Source organism: Papaver somniferum, chromosome 3 (assembly GCF_003573695.1).
Source record: "Papaver somniferum cultivar HN1 chromosome 3, ASM357369v1, whole genome shotgun sequence".
Taxonomy (NCBI): Eukaryota; Viridiplantae; Streptophyta; class Magnoliopsida; order Ranunculales; family Papaveraceae; genus Papaver; species Papaver somniferum.
In genome coordinates this window covers 162,521,452-162,536,878 of record NC_039360.1, presented here as the reverse complement: position 1 = coordinate 162,536,878, position 15,427 = coordinate 162,521,452, and the positions used below count along the sequence as shown (strand labels likewise).

The window sequence follows — 15,427 nt, the reverse complement described above, 5'->3', positions numbered from 1 at the left end:
GGGACTTGAAAATGAAATAAACCTAATACAGTAGAAACTAAGACCAAATCATCATCAAAACAAGAGAAAATCCCTGATCTGCTTAGGATTGGAAGAGATGATGATTTTTCTTCAAGATGTTCAAAAATCAGGATTAAAAGTGTAGATATGATCTGATTTCTTCTCATAGATAGATCACAAACCATACCTTGCTTGAGTACCCACAGATCTAGAGAAGAAACTCAAGAAAAAACACAAAAGCAAACAACAAACTAAAGACCTAATCGGGTAGTAAACTAGAATTAAAAGTATCAGGCTAGTGAAATAAGGTAAGGAGGATTGGGTGGCAGTTGATCTGCTAAGATCAGCTCCTAAAGAGACAATCTAAGCAGAGGAGGTTCATGCAGAAAGAGTTTTCGTTGGAATCCTTTAGCTACTGGTTTGTTTTCAAAAGCTAAAATTTAACCCTTTGAACTAGTACAATTCTTTTGAACTATCAGTACCCAAACTACATCTTTGGATTGGATTTTGGATTACTTAGTGACTCAAAATTCCCCTTAGTTGCCTAGCTATAGACCAAAAGTTGCACTGTAGATAAAAATCATCATCGATAAATTTTAATTATACATGGAGATTTAAGGTATGCCGATATGACTCAAAAATTCTATCTCATAACATAGATGTGTGTTCCATATCAAAATCCGTGACCATAACAAAAGAAATATTATCCGGTGACCCAAAATATAGCACGACCATCACCTTAATGGGTACATGGATCAAAACTATCTCGTACTTCAGAATGTCACATGCCCCTAAGTTATGGTTAACATAGTTTTAGTCGGAGACATTAACAAAGTTTTAGTCAGAGACGTTATGGAAACTCCATCGTCATCATCGTTATCATACGTGCTTAAAAAACAATAAAAGCATGCATCACTAGGAAAATTTCGCAAAGATGAGAACATAAGTGAAAATCGTAAATTGCATTTCCAAAATGAAAAAAAATTGTCGGGAAAATTGGTCAATAAATCCATCAAAAGAAGAATTGGTCATTTATTACCATTTTCTTCTTCTTAGTATTATTTGGGACATCGTGAAGACAAGACTAGAGACCCATCAACTCGAGGGATTTGTACAACAACAACCATATAGATTTACAACTTTGTATCTGTTAACATCAATCTTCTCATCATGATGACGCACACAAATGCCTCCAGTATAACCTACTAGTGTGCATTTAGTACTGCAACTACGATCGTTTTTACATGGTTCTCCAATGCGATCACATTGGATATCATTTGTTCTTGTCCCTGCATCATTTAGGTAACAATACAACCATCATGCATGCATCCATTAGGTAGTTGATCGTTATAAAATCAAATAAGATTACATTTAAGATTTCAATTGAAAGTGTATATATATGTATATACTAACCAGTAATTTGTCTTGTAGTTGCCTCGGCAGAGTAGGAAAAACTCAGAAGAAACAAGCATAAGCTTAGAGACACAACCAGCTGAGTAGTCAAATTAGGCATCTTCCTTGGATTTTGGGGTCGGATTTCACTGGTAGTCTTAAGCAGATTGTTCATACAAATATTTTCAGACTATCTGTTTTTAAGCTTATCGGTTTTGTTTTAAATGCGTAAGATATCATACTATTTATTATAATATCTTGTTTGTAATTAATGCATGCAGAGATACGAAAGTATCCGTCGCATTAACTTCTGAAGATTTCAGAATGTAGTTAACGAGCTTTATTACATGTGTGTTACATTACAATCCAAAATTTTAAGCATCGTCACGGGATATTTACCTCGGGCTTAACGGTTACTTAGAGACCCAAAATTGCTCTTGTGCCTTAAAAGTTGCCTCATTATAGTCCAAAAATTGCATTATAGACTAGAAATTACCAGATGATGATACCACCGATTTGAGTTCGAAATTTATCGACATCAACCTTTTTATTGATCAAAAAATACATTGTAGGATAAAGATCTTCTTGGAAACATACAAATTCTGCGAGTCCCAAAATTTGGCCTCTAAGGCTCTAACCTAAAATTTGCCACCTGGTCCAAATTTTATACGATAACTTAAAGATTTGTCAAGATGACCAACATTTGCATTTGTTTTCACTTGAAATCTATACTGTAACTATAAACGTCCAAAATTTATAATCATAATCAGAAATTTATCAGGTGATCCAAAATCTACCACTACTTCAGAAGTTGTTACGTGACTTTTACGGGCTCATGGCCCAAAACTATCTTGTGACTCGGAATGGGCCATGGCCCTAAAATATGGTTGACAGAGTTTTAGTCGTAGACGTCTATACGACTCTTTCCTACTCTCCCCCACCATGACACTAGAATCTCCACAGCATATATCTTTTGATACATGAAACTAAAAAGGTTTCTTGTTGTCTCTCCTCTTCTTCAATTTTTCGAGCTGACTCTGAAAACAACAGTTTTATCTCTATCTGGCCATCTCCACCTAGGTTCTCCAGAGGGGATATTCTTTGGTTGTATCAAAATTTAATCAAGGCCCTTAAGTGTTTAGCAGCCAAGAAAAGCAAAGGTATTTTGCAATTGTACGAGTTGATTTTGTGTTTACTACTACTAGTAATGCGACATCTCAGCTGAGAATGCTGAAGCGTGGTGATCAGCAGAAGAAAAGACATGGATGTAATAGCCGTAACAGCGATGATGGCTCCTTATCGACTTCCTCTAGTTGTTGCTGTCGATGTTCTCTAGCTTCATCTTTGTGCAGAGGTATTGGAAGGTGCAGTTTTGTTGCTTGTATTCCCTTTTTGAGGTGTTTCGGATTGGATGATCGTAGACATCACAAGCATTTCCACTAAACTTTTGGGATAGCCAACGTGAACCAGTCCTCGGCATCCATTTTTTTTTTTTTTAATTTTAGCATAAATTACTTCTTTTGGTTCGACAACGATGAACTCACCAAAAAAAGAAAAAAAATAAAGAAAGTCCCTAATCTCCCTCGGGATGGTTCAGTCAGTGTTTCTAGAATAATTGTTACTTGGAGAGGGAAACATCTGAAAATGGCGGTGGTTCTTACATGGATAGCTGTTCAATGTTATATGAACTTGAGGCTTTGTGGGCCAATATCTAATTCGTGCCTCATTATTTACCACAAAAGCCCAAATGAGTAAAATTAAATGGATCATTTTTTATTTTTTTTTGCTCGATACTAAAATTTAAATGATATCGGGTGACTTAAAACTACAAAATTTTGTTGTACTTCAAAATTAATCGTGATCGATAGTTTTCGATTTCTCTCTTTCGAAACAAGTATTATGTAGGAGGTGCTTGATAAACGAATGGTAAAAATTAATAGTGAATTTGACATTTTTTTGGTAATGCCAAAAAAAATATGAGACCTTAGAAGATATTTTGAGAATTTAATAGTGATTTTGAGAGATAATTTCATTGGCTGCTAAAGAGACTCAGAATTTACTGAGGCGAAAGAATATGAATTTTCATCGCACACTGCACAATTTAATAGGCGAAAGAATCTTGAATCTTCATCCAATGACAACAACTCACAATTGCAAGTTTTTGTGGAACCAACACCTTTGGAACATGAATTTTATGAGCATGAAGTGTTTCGTGGAGAACCAACCCAAGAGAGTAAACTAGCTCAACATATAAGCACTTCCAATACTTGGGCAAAGCTGCTAATAGGTTGAAAAATTGATTTTTTTCTTTGAATCCACCATTGCTGTTGCTGTAAAATCTCGGTACCGGCATGGTCAAAGTTGAATATCATGCCGGAACCACAAATACCGGCATAATATTCATACTACGACCATGGCGGAACCTTGATATCTCCCATTTTCAAACTAAAACCGGCATAGCACGCAACCAAATTACTATGCCGGTACAAAAATTACTTTTTACCTACCACAGAATATTCTACGGAATATCCTACCGTCATGGTTGAATTATAAGGTTACCATGCCGGTACTGCATGAAAAACATACAGGAAATAGTGTCTTCCGAAGCTAAAATTAATTAACTACCACGCCGGAACTGTGTACCGGCGTGGGACCATAGATAAGGGGAATGCCGGAACTTCTACCGGCGCTGTTCAATTTTAACGTTACCATGCCGGTACCTACAAAAAAAACATACAGGAAGGAGTGTTTTCCAAAGCTAAATACCGGCATGGTATATTAAGTATGTGCCACGCTGGAACCTTCTACCGGCATGGTCACTTAGATTACGAGCGCGCCGGAACCAGTATTTCTGGCGTTGCTTTCAAATATATTGAGAATGCCGGAAGCGTCTCAAAATTGGTCTTCAGTTTCGGTGCAGTTCGACTATGCCGGGACTGTGATCGAGCATGCCGGAACTGCATATCGGTATAGTATTAAATTTTTCTTTTTTGGAACTAATGTATTTTCTTTTCTTTCAATCCTTAGGTTGTGACATATATTGATCCAACAAATTTAAAACCGCTCGGTCGGGATACGTCGGAATACTATGAAATGCTTTCGGTATGTTACCAAAGATTTCTTTTCACTTAGTATCTTGAGTATTACCAATGGATTGCTTGAAATGAACCTTATAATCTTCCATTGTTGTCCTTATGTAGGGAATAAAATATCCAAAGGAAGCAATTGCTTGGGCTAAAGAGACTGCTCTTAAGAATATGTGTGTGTTGGTGAGGAATACCCAAGGTTCAAAAAGACGTTTTGAGATGGTTTGCGAGAGAAGTGGGAAATAGAAGGAGAAGAATATCCACAAGAGAAAGGATTATGTATATCCAAAGAAGACTAATAGGGTATACAAGACTCATACGAGGAAGAATAATTGTCCTTTTAAGCTTGTATTCGGTTTAAATGACAAGAACAATGAATGGGATTGTGAGGTTTCGTTCAGGTCAAGGGCTTCATAACATGTTGCTTCATTGTATATTTTCATAACATGTTCCCTATTTCTGAAATTGAAGCAACATGTTATGAAGCCCTTGACCTGACTTACGTTTCAAAATATACAACGGGGGTGACTTACAGGATGACATAACCTGAATCTTGTTTTGTATATGTTTCTTTTCGATGGAATTCACAAAGAACATCTTGACGACATGTATGTGACTGCAGTTTTCCTTTATTATCTGGTTTTTTGTTATATGTACAAAGTGGTGCATACTCTTTTGTGTTAATATTCGTATTTGGTTGCAGACGCCCAGGTGGTGATAAAATCTACAGTGTTTTCAACGATCCACTTCCTACAGCTCTGAAGAAATTGAATTTTAATAAACAACTCGCGACGGAGGACGTACGGATGATAATTACTGCAGATGGCTACCAATCACATCTTATTCCCCAGAACATATATATCGATGTCTTATTGAATCTTGGTTAATTGTTATTAGAGGTCATGCATAGTAGTTGCTTAACATAGGCAGTGAGAATATAGGCAGTGAAAACACAGTTGTACACACTATTATAAATTAACATTTTTTAAAAACGAAAATTATATAGACATATGGGTACTCTTTTTGTAGATCTTGGAAAGAGCTTTCCGAATATATAAAATTTATGAATTTTGGACGAGTGGTTCGAAAGATAAATTATTTTTTAATAATTTATATATTATTTAAAATTGTTGACATCATCATGAGTCACCGTGGACTAAGTTGTAAATATTTGGACTAAACTGTAAATAATAAGGGTTATTAGTGTACTTTCCAATATTTTGGACTAATTTGTACCTAGTTGACTCGGACTGGAATAAACCATACTTTTGGATTGATTTTTGGACTAAACCTTATTTTTCCCTTATATTATAGACTTCAATTACTCATTGTCTATTTCAATGTGTAGAATTTGTCTTTTGGGGACTACAAGTAGCTTAGGATAGTCCATTGACTGTACAAATTGAAATAACAAAGGAGCAAAAGGTCCATTGACTTAACCATTTCAGCCCCCAGGCGAACTAAACTGATTGGGAAAATAAGAAAAAGATAAGTTGAACCTAATCGCTTAGAGCAACTGCAATGGTGCGATCAAAACCATAGATCAAAGACCAAAAAAAACGACCAAATTTAAGTTTAGTCCGTGATGTTAAACTAGGGTGGAAAAAACTGTAACCACTTATATCGCCCAACAAATCATATACAAATAAGCCACCTATTGGCATATAGGAATAAAATAAATAAAGATAACACCACTCCAAGAAGACCTTTTAAGCAGCAAATGCCACTTCAAGGCACAAGCAGCACACATGAGACTTGCATCTAATTATTTCTTATATGGTTTTACAAGAATTATTCGCTACACCTTTATACGGATTACAAATGAACCTGCAAAAGAAATTAAAAGAAAAAAAAAGTTATTTTAGATTACAGATCGCTAGATTGGGAGAAAGAACTAAACAGATGATTTTAGCGCAAGTCATATACAAGACATATCTAATAGGTGACCACCGACAGGATCCTTTTGTATCCCAAATGTACCCCTAAAAAAACCACATTCTACATTTGCGCATTATAAGGTTATAAAAGCTCAACATCCTGATTCCCCTTTATCTGGAACAAAACAATAACGCTCGACTAGGAAACGATTAACTCAAAAGCGATGGGATTGTTGGTCCTATTATATCCTCAGTGTATCCTCTTAAGCTACCCACATTACTCATTAATGTGATTGCACGTTATAGGATTATAAAAGATCCCACCCTGATGCCCCCTTAATCTGGACAGAATACAAATTAAGAATACTAATAAGGTTCAAGTTAATCTATCTATTAGGTCTCCATTTATCAACTAATAAGGTGCATGTGAGTTTCATAAACAAGGGAATGTGAGACATGCATCATTGTCTTGCGAACTGCAGCCTTGTTTCAAAAAATGCAAAATTCAATCAAAAAGATCATTCGAGGTCTTGGGCTTCTAGCCAAGAATTAAGTTAGACAATCTTACACATCAACTCATCTAACTAAGTAGTAAGAAGGAACCAAGTTGATAGTTTCAATTGCAGGCCATGTAAACTACGCATCTAACAAGCGACCAATACCATCACGATCTTAACAAGGATAAGCAATTTGATTGTTGTTCCTAGAACATCCTAAATGTATTCTCCTAAAGTACCCACATTGGCTATTTAAATGTTGGCGCATTATAAAACTGTAATGTGGAACAAAACAATACCGAATCGACTAGGAATTGATCAACTCACATGCTGGAAGATTAGACATATCAGCCGAAACTGCACAAGGAATTCCCAAATTTGATAGAGCTCCCCTTATAATCCCACAAGGAAAGTACAGATGCATGCTCGTAGCTTGTTCTGCTTTATTCTCAGTTGTAACTGCAGAAGGATCTTGAGATGAAGAATCCGTAACAATAACAGGCACCGGATCAATCGACATCCGCGTAAGCCACCTAAACCTATTATCTTGCAAAACAAAAGTCCCCTACACAAAAAGAAGCACATCATCAATAACATTGCAGTAGTTGTAGATTCAGCAGTAGCAGCAGTAATTTAAGGCAATTAATCATACATACTCTATGATTGGTCTTCAAATTGTCAATCTGTTTCTTGAAAAGCTCAGACCAGAAATCCTTACATATAAACTTGATTGCTTCTAAATGATCACTGAATCTAGGTCTCTCCATTGTATACCTAAAATTGAATCAAATTGAGATCAGATCTCATGAAATTGTGTGAAATGATGATGAGATTAGAAAAGGGGAATAAGAAGAAGAAGAACCTTTCGGAGAGCTGGTGACCAACTTGATAACCAATAGCTTCGATTCTCCGAGCAGCGAGTTCAGGTTTGTTAGCGTAGAAACGATTCGATTAAGCAGATACCATCTCCATCATTACACTCTCTACACAACTCTCTGCTACTTCCTTCACCATTTCTCTTCTCTCTCAATTTCTTAGGGTTTTCTCTCGATTTCTGATATGGAGATTGATTTCTGAGGTTAGTGGGGAAGCTCCGGGGTCGGGCGGAATGGGCCTAAAAATGTACCTTTATCCAATCCATTTCCTGGCGGGTATAATATTCGTGGGTGGACGGATAAACCGAGTGGATAGATTTGCGGATTTTAATAGAATGAATGATTGGGACAAGTTATGAATGTTTTGAAGTATCTTGCGTTAAGTGGTTCGGTGGTTGGCATGTTCCCTCTCACTGCTGAGGTAGGTAGGGGTTTAAACTCTGTAATTACTGAAATCGATTCAAATTTAAGGAGTTTGGATGTCTAGGACATTAAAAAAAAGAAGTATCTTGCATTATTTTAGTCCTGTTTAGAGTCTCAAATTGTCTTAAATGTGAACCTCATTGTTTTTGTATGTGCCTGAAAAAGCCAGCTGAGTTCCAAGGCTGCAATCGAGAGAACCAATACACTTAGATACATCTATTGCATAGTCTTGTTGGCAGATAAATGACTTTTTCCCTGAACATGATGCACACCCATTTCTCTTCCAGAACAAGTTTTGCTATGTACCCAGCTGGTATTCAGGTATTTGTATTTGTTTTTCTTGGATGTCAATTATGTGACATACGAAGGGAACTAAAAAACGTCAAAAGGACAGACAAACTAAAAGACAAAAGAAATATTCAGGACAAGCATAAAAGGAAAAACCCTCCACCACCCAGTTCTTTTTGAGTGAACCTTTTGGAAAACCCAACATCATTGTTTCTTCCTTCGGTGAGAGAAAAAAAAAGGTTGCATCCGTTGATAAAGGACAAGCATAATGATATTGTATCATTGATGCTTCCTTAGGTAAGCAACATAGAAAAATATTGCACGTCCAAGCAAGGAACAAGCTTAGCATCATGATACCAAGTTTATGCATCCCTTTTACATACTATGCATCACAATTTCGAGTCGATGCACCACGGTGCAAATGGCGCATCGCAAGGACGCACCATTCCAATTGGTGAATTTCACAACAAGATACATCACTTGTATTAAGTATATATCGCAAACTCAGGATGAAGCTTCATCTTGTTCAATGACACATTTTTGAGTAAGCGTCAAACGAAACGGAGTCTCTTGTTGCTATTAGTTGATTATATACTAATAATTAATTTGTCGTTCTTGCTACTGAAACATGTATTTGATGTTGACAGAAAGAAAAACATAAAATTATACTTTCGACAAGTAAGAGATTTTGCAATTTGAATTGAAGTACAAACCCTATAAGGATTACTTAACAAGTTTTTTCACTTATTTAATAGTTTGCTAATAATGATACAAAATTTAATATGTATATTAGTCTTTGTTGAACTTATTTAGTGTGAACGATGAGGTAGAGAAGTAATAGTTGGTTGACTGGAACAAAGATACGAAGAGTAAGTTTTTACTTTCACTTTTTAATTCTCACTTCCCAATGTTCGACATTATCATATTTTCCATTGAATTTGAGTATTTTTCTCTTTTTCTAGAGGTTCTATATATTATGAACTAATGCAGATTTGTCAACTTATAACTTTATTAAGGATTTGTTATTTCTTCATGTTGAATTTTTGGTGTCGTGGGTCATAAGTTTCTAATTCTTCAGGTACTCCTTTAAAATTTCTTCCAAAAGAGAAGTTTTTCTAATTTTATATAAATTTTCTAAAAGGGTCTTTTATTGATATCGATTAAAAATGACTTACTGATAGATAAAAACAGTTATATTTAATCCACATGCTTATATTGTGTTTTTAGGATATAATTTTTTTTTTCATTCTCCAGTTACTATAAATGCATATATTGAAACATGATGGTAATAAAGATATCTTGAAACACTATAGTAAGTTCGATAATGAGGAGAAATGCGGACATATGACTAATTGTATTGGCGGGAGATCAGTGTGTGTATATTTTATACATTCACTAAAACGGCTAGTTGATATTGTGACAAAATTTCTCTCCCAATTATGAGGAACATGCAATCTAATTTTTTATCCAATTGATCTTCAATTTTCAAAGCAAGTTTTGATGAATAGTCTAGAATTTTCTTGGATTTTGAGTTCCATCTGGTTCTCACCTTACCACTCGCAATAATATATTTGTAAAATAAGAATGTTTTCCTTTCTTGGTTTTGTACGTATTTGAATTTTTCAGCCAGTTTAGTAATTTGTTCTTCTCATGACTTGCAGCTCTGATGAGACAGAGGTGGTGCTGAAGGCTGACAATCTGCAACTGATCAATTCCCCTTTTTTTTTTCTTTTTTTTTTTCATTACTACTGTAATGCCATTACATATATAGTACACGAGGGAATACTAACTTGGACCAATAATTTAATGACGCAGTTGATCAGTTTCTAGATGAAAAATCTTGGTTCACAGCCGGCCCTTATGCATGAGACCACACAAAGGAGTTCAGAAAGTAGATACAATCAGTTTTTTTTTTTTGTACAGTAAACAACATTATCCTCCTATCTTTCCTCTCTTGAACTCTCTTTTTTGTTACTGGAGTAGTTTTTTTTTTGCGGGACAACTTGGTGGTGACATGATTAGGATCACGACAGAAAAGGGATTGGCATTACAACTGAGGTGAATATATCAGAGATGATTGGTAGTATGTTGTAGGGGATGGAAGGAGGGAGTTCTTATCTCTTCTACTTCTCATTTCTTTTGCTAAATAACTTTCTCTGCTTAATCTTATTTCCCTCTTTTTCCTGCTGGGGATGTATTTCTTTCTATATTACCTCTCTAGATGTAATGGATCAGGAATGGTTTCTTTCTGTCTTTCTTTCTTTTCTTTCTTTATCTTGTTATTTGCTTAGATTAATGCTTCTAAATTTCGGTTATCTCTTAGAATATGTTCCAACTGAGCTAATAGTTTTTCTCATTTCCTTGGAATGCTCATCTCGGAAACAACATGAGCTTAGACCATCAACAACGGGTGTATGGTAAAAGATAAACTAAAAGCTAAATTAAACTTTGGATTTCGATATGCTAAGTCACTGCTCATAGTGGGCAATTTTCTTTTTTTTCTTCATGGACCGTGTTGAGAATGAGTATGAGGCTAGGTTAGTTCTCAAAACCTTCTTGTAGTGACACTAACTCTCTAATACTGGGCCAGTTCCCAGACCTAGCATCTTCATTAAGCCAGTTCTCAAACCTAGCCTCAAGTTAGGATAGTTCTCACAACTCGTCTTTATCATGTTGCTAAATTTGACAGTTGCAATCTGAGAATGCCATATTTCGCATTTAACTATAACATATATGCTATAATTTAGCTTTAGCAAGGACCATTGTGAGACAAATTATAGCACACATACTATATTTTGGAAACATTGCGGATGGTTTATAACTTTATTTTACGTTCATACCGAAGATTATATTTACAGCATGTTTTTTTTGGGTAAGACATTTTTGTTAATGCCAAGCTTCGGCATCAGCACCGAGCACCACCACCACAAGAAATAGCAACACCACAACTTCCGACCGTTGTAAAAATGTTGCGCCATCCTTCCAAGAGTTATCCACTACTTTATTATTAATAGAAGATACTCTACCTTATTTACGGTCACAGGATATTCTTCTTAATTGACCAAAAATCATAATAATATATATGGCCATTATCTCTCAAAAGAGGGTAAGGCATTATACCAAAAACTCTAACATGGTATCGACCTAATAGCCGATTCTCTTCTTCTTCTTCACCTTCTTCACCAAAATCAACAATGGCAGGAGATAAAAAAGACAGTCCATCCGGCGTTTGCTATCAACAACATCAAAACCCTAATCCCTATTATCCTAGACATCAAACAGGATGAATACTCATCTTGGGTTTTTCTGTTTGAACTCCATCTTCAGGCTCATCGCCTTCTTTTTCTCATCAATGAAGACAAACCCCCCGCAGATGTTGACGCCGACACCGTGCTCCAACTCGACGCTCTCTGTCGTCAGTGGATGTTCTCCACCATGGCCAAGGATTTAATGCTCACCGTCCTAAAATCTGGCAAAACTGCTAAAGAGCTTTGGAATCATCTTAAGAAACTCTTTCAAGACAACAAAGGTAACCGCGCTGCGACTCTTGAACGTAAGTTTGTCAATCTTAAGTTTATTGATTGCACTAGTATTGATGATTATTGCGATAAGCTCAAATCCCTGTCCGATCGATTACTTGATCTTGACTTTCCCATGGATGATAAACGCCTTGTGATTCAACTTGTCAACGGCCTTCCGGAGGAATAGAACACGGTAGCCTCTTTTATCCAACAATCAATGCCGACGTTTGATGCCGCTCGATCCCAGCTGCGTACCGAATAGATTCAACGCTCCCAACAGCAATCTCAGTCTGCACCTACTGCTCTTGCCGCTGCAGATCCACCCACAGACCGCAACAACCAGCGCTCACAGCGTGGTGGTCATGCCAGACGTGGTGGCCATCGCTCATCTGCTCCAGCCACCTAACCGCCCCTGCTGCCAACACCTCCGCCCCCCTACCAGCTCTACGGTGCACCTCATCCTACGTACAACATCCACTGTCCACCACAATGGGAAGTTCCACCTTGTCCTTAGCCTACAGCACCTCCGGCAACACATTGGCAGCCACCTTCCATCCGCGGTTCCTTCCAAGGCCGTGGCCGTACTGGTCAGTCACGCGGTCGAACCTATGGCGTTGGACGTGCACAGGCATACATAACTCCATCCACGGAATATCTTCAACCCAGTGACATTGCCGAAGCGTACAACTCCATGAGTTTATACTCACCTGACGACGCTTTCTATATGGATACCGGTGCTACATCGCATCTCACTGCGGATTCAGGTACTTTGAATACTGTTTTTAATACTAGTAATATTCATTCCATCTTAGTTGGCAATGGTCACAGTATTCCAGTCACTTCCTCTGGTACCAAGTTCATAGATATTCCGTCCCGCACCCTAAAGCTCAAAGATACTCTTGTTGCTCCCGACATAATCAAAAACTTGGTTTCTGTTCGTAAATTCACCACTGATAATCATGTGTCTGTTGAATTTGATCCGTCTGGTTTTTCTGTGAAGGATTTGAATTCGAGGAAGATTCTCCTTCGATGTAACAGTTCCGGGGAGCTTTATCCTATTACTGCCTCTGTCGTATCACCTTCAACATCGTCTCTGTCTCATCCTATATCTCTTGCCGTGTTCTCTCATGACATTTGGCACAACCATCTTGGCCACCCAGGGAAAGCTATCTTAGATAATTTACGTGCAAACTCTTCAATTCAATGTAATAAAAATCAGTCTACCAAACTTTGTCATTCTTGTCAAGTTAGTAAACATGTTCGTCTGCCATTTTTTGAATCAAATTCTGTTACTTTTGCTCCTTTTGATATCATTCATAGCGACTTATGGACCTCACCATTACATGTTGAGACTGGTTTTAATTACTATCTTATATTGTTGGATGACTTCACAAATTATATATGGATCTTTCCTCTCAAATTAAAATCCCAAGTTTATACCAAGTTCTTGGAATTTCGTTCCTTCGTTAAAACTCAGTTTGAACGTGAAATCAAATATTTTCAGTGTGACATGGGTCGCGAATTCGACAACTCATCGTTTCATGATTTTGCTCACAAACATGGGTTAGTTTTCCGTTTCTCATGCCCTCATACCTCCTCTCAAAACGGCAAAGCTGAGCGAATGATTCGTCGTGTCAATGACATCATTCGCACGCTTATGTCTCATGCATTTGTCCCTCCCAAATATTGGGCCGACTCCCTACACATGGACGTCTACCTCCACAACATTCTTCCTTCTAAAATCCTAAATTTCTCTTCTCCGGTGTCCATTCTCTATCAACGTCAACCAACGTACTCTCATATTCGTACTTTTGGTTGCCTTTGCTATCCCAATCTTTCTGCTACCACTACTCATATGCTTTCTCCTCGTTCCACTAAGTGTGTTTTTCTTGGTTTTCCAACTCATCACCGTGGCTATCGATGTCTCGACTTAGCCACTAACAAAATCATCTTGTCTCGTCATGTGACGTTTGATGAAAACGTGTTTCCATTCAAGAACAATGTCTCTAATCCATTGAACTGTCAAGACTCTCCCTCTACACCATCTTACACTCTCCTTCCCATTCGTTTCCGTTACCCAACATCTCCTCATCCTCCTGTCCAGCCACCTTCCGCCGCTACGTCAGTTCCTTCTTGCACTACACACCAGCGCCCAGACGTTGCTCCACCATCTTCCGCCACTACACATACATCGTCTCCTGCAATACAGCCATACACACCTCCTCATCGTCGTTCCACTACAGCACCTCACCTCCACATTCCCCCACAGCAGCAGTCAGCTCCCACAGCTCCTGACAGCAACACTTCAGCACCTGCAACAACGCCTGACAACAACACTTCAGCGCCTGACTGCACTATCCAGGCGGTCACGCCTCCATATTCCGCTCAGCCTGGCACTTCAGCCAACTCCTCTCGCCCTGTTACTCGTGCCTCTCGTGGAATCTTCCGTCTCATTCACCGATTGAATCTCAATGTTTAGACACAACAACATATCTCCAATCTGCTAAAATCTCACCTTTATGCTCTTAGGGATCCCAACTGGACCAAGGCCATGCTAGATGAGTTTATTGCTATGTTAAAAACTAACACTTGGGACCTAGTACCACGCCCTATTGGATCTCATGTTATTCGTTCCATGTGGTTATTTCGTCACAAGTTTAATGCAGATGGTACATTGCAACGATACAAAGCCCGTCTTGTTGCCAATAGTAAATCTCAACAGGTTGGGGTTGATTTTTTTGAGAATTTCAGTACGGTTGTTAAGACTGCCACCATTCGTACCGTTCTCAGCATTGCCACATCAAGATCTTGGCCGATTCACCAATTGGACGTAAAGAATGCTTTCCTACATGGGGACTTGTCTGAGACAGTTTATATGCATCAACCTCCGGGATTTTTTGACCCTGCTCGACCTGATTATGTTTTTCGTCTTCGCCGTTCTCTTTATGGTCTCAAACAGGCGCCTCGGGCGTGGTTCCATAGGTTTGCGACTTTCATCACAGGTTGTGGTTATCGGGGTAGTATTTGTGATCCATCTCTCTTTATTTACCGGTCCGGCCGGGAAACTGCGTACTTATTACTATATGTTGATGATATCATACTCACTGCCTCTACTGATGATCTCCTAGCCCGTTTTATCGACCTGATGAAACTGGAATTTTCTATGACTGATCTTGGCCCGTTACATCATTTTTTGGGTATTACTGCTTCTCGTTCTTCCTCAGGGTTGTTTTTATCTCAGTCACTCTACACAAAGGACATCATTGCTCGTGCATCCATGACGAACTGAAAACCAGTAGCAACTCCGGTCGACACGCACTCTAAGATCAGTGCTACTTCTGGACCAGCACTTTCGGATCCTACTTTATACCGTAGTCTGGCCGGAGCGTTACAATACCTCACTTTCACTCGACCGGATATATCTTATGCGGTTCAGCAGGTATGTTTATTTATGCATGACCCTCGGGA

The 15,427-nt window shown here is 38.0% G+C and overlaps 1 long non-coding RNA gene and 1 pseudogene across 1 annotated transcript; both read right to left on the bottom strand.

The window, feature by feature from the left end:
* Nucleotides 1–1,008: 1,008 nt before the first annotated feature.
* On the bottom strand, nt 1,009–1,549 carry LOC113361828. The gene is made up of 2 exons (XR_003365351.1): nt 1,414–1,549; nt 1,009–1,289 (listed from the first exon to the last, which is right to left on the bottom strand). It is a non-coding gene; the product is annotated as an uncharacterized LOC113361828 (long non-coding RNA).
* Nucleotides 1,550–6,021: 4,472 nt separating this feature from the next.
* On the bottom strand, nt 6,022–7,939 carry LOC113361827 (annotated as a pseudogene).
* Between the last annotated feature and the right edge of the window lie 7,488 nt (nt 7,940–15,427).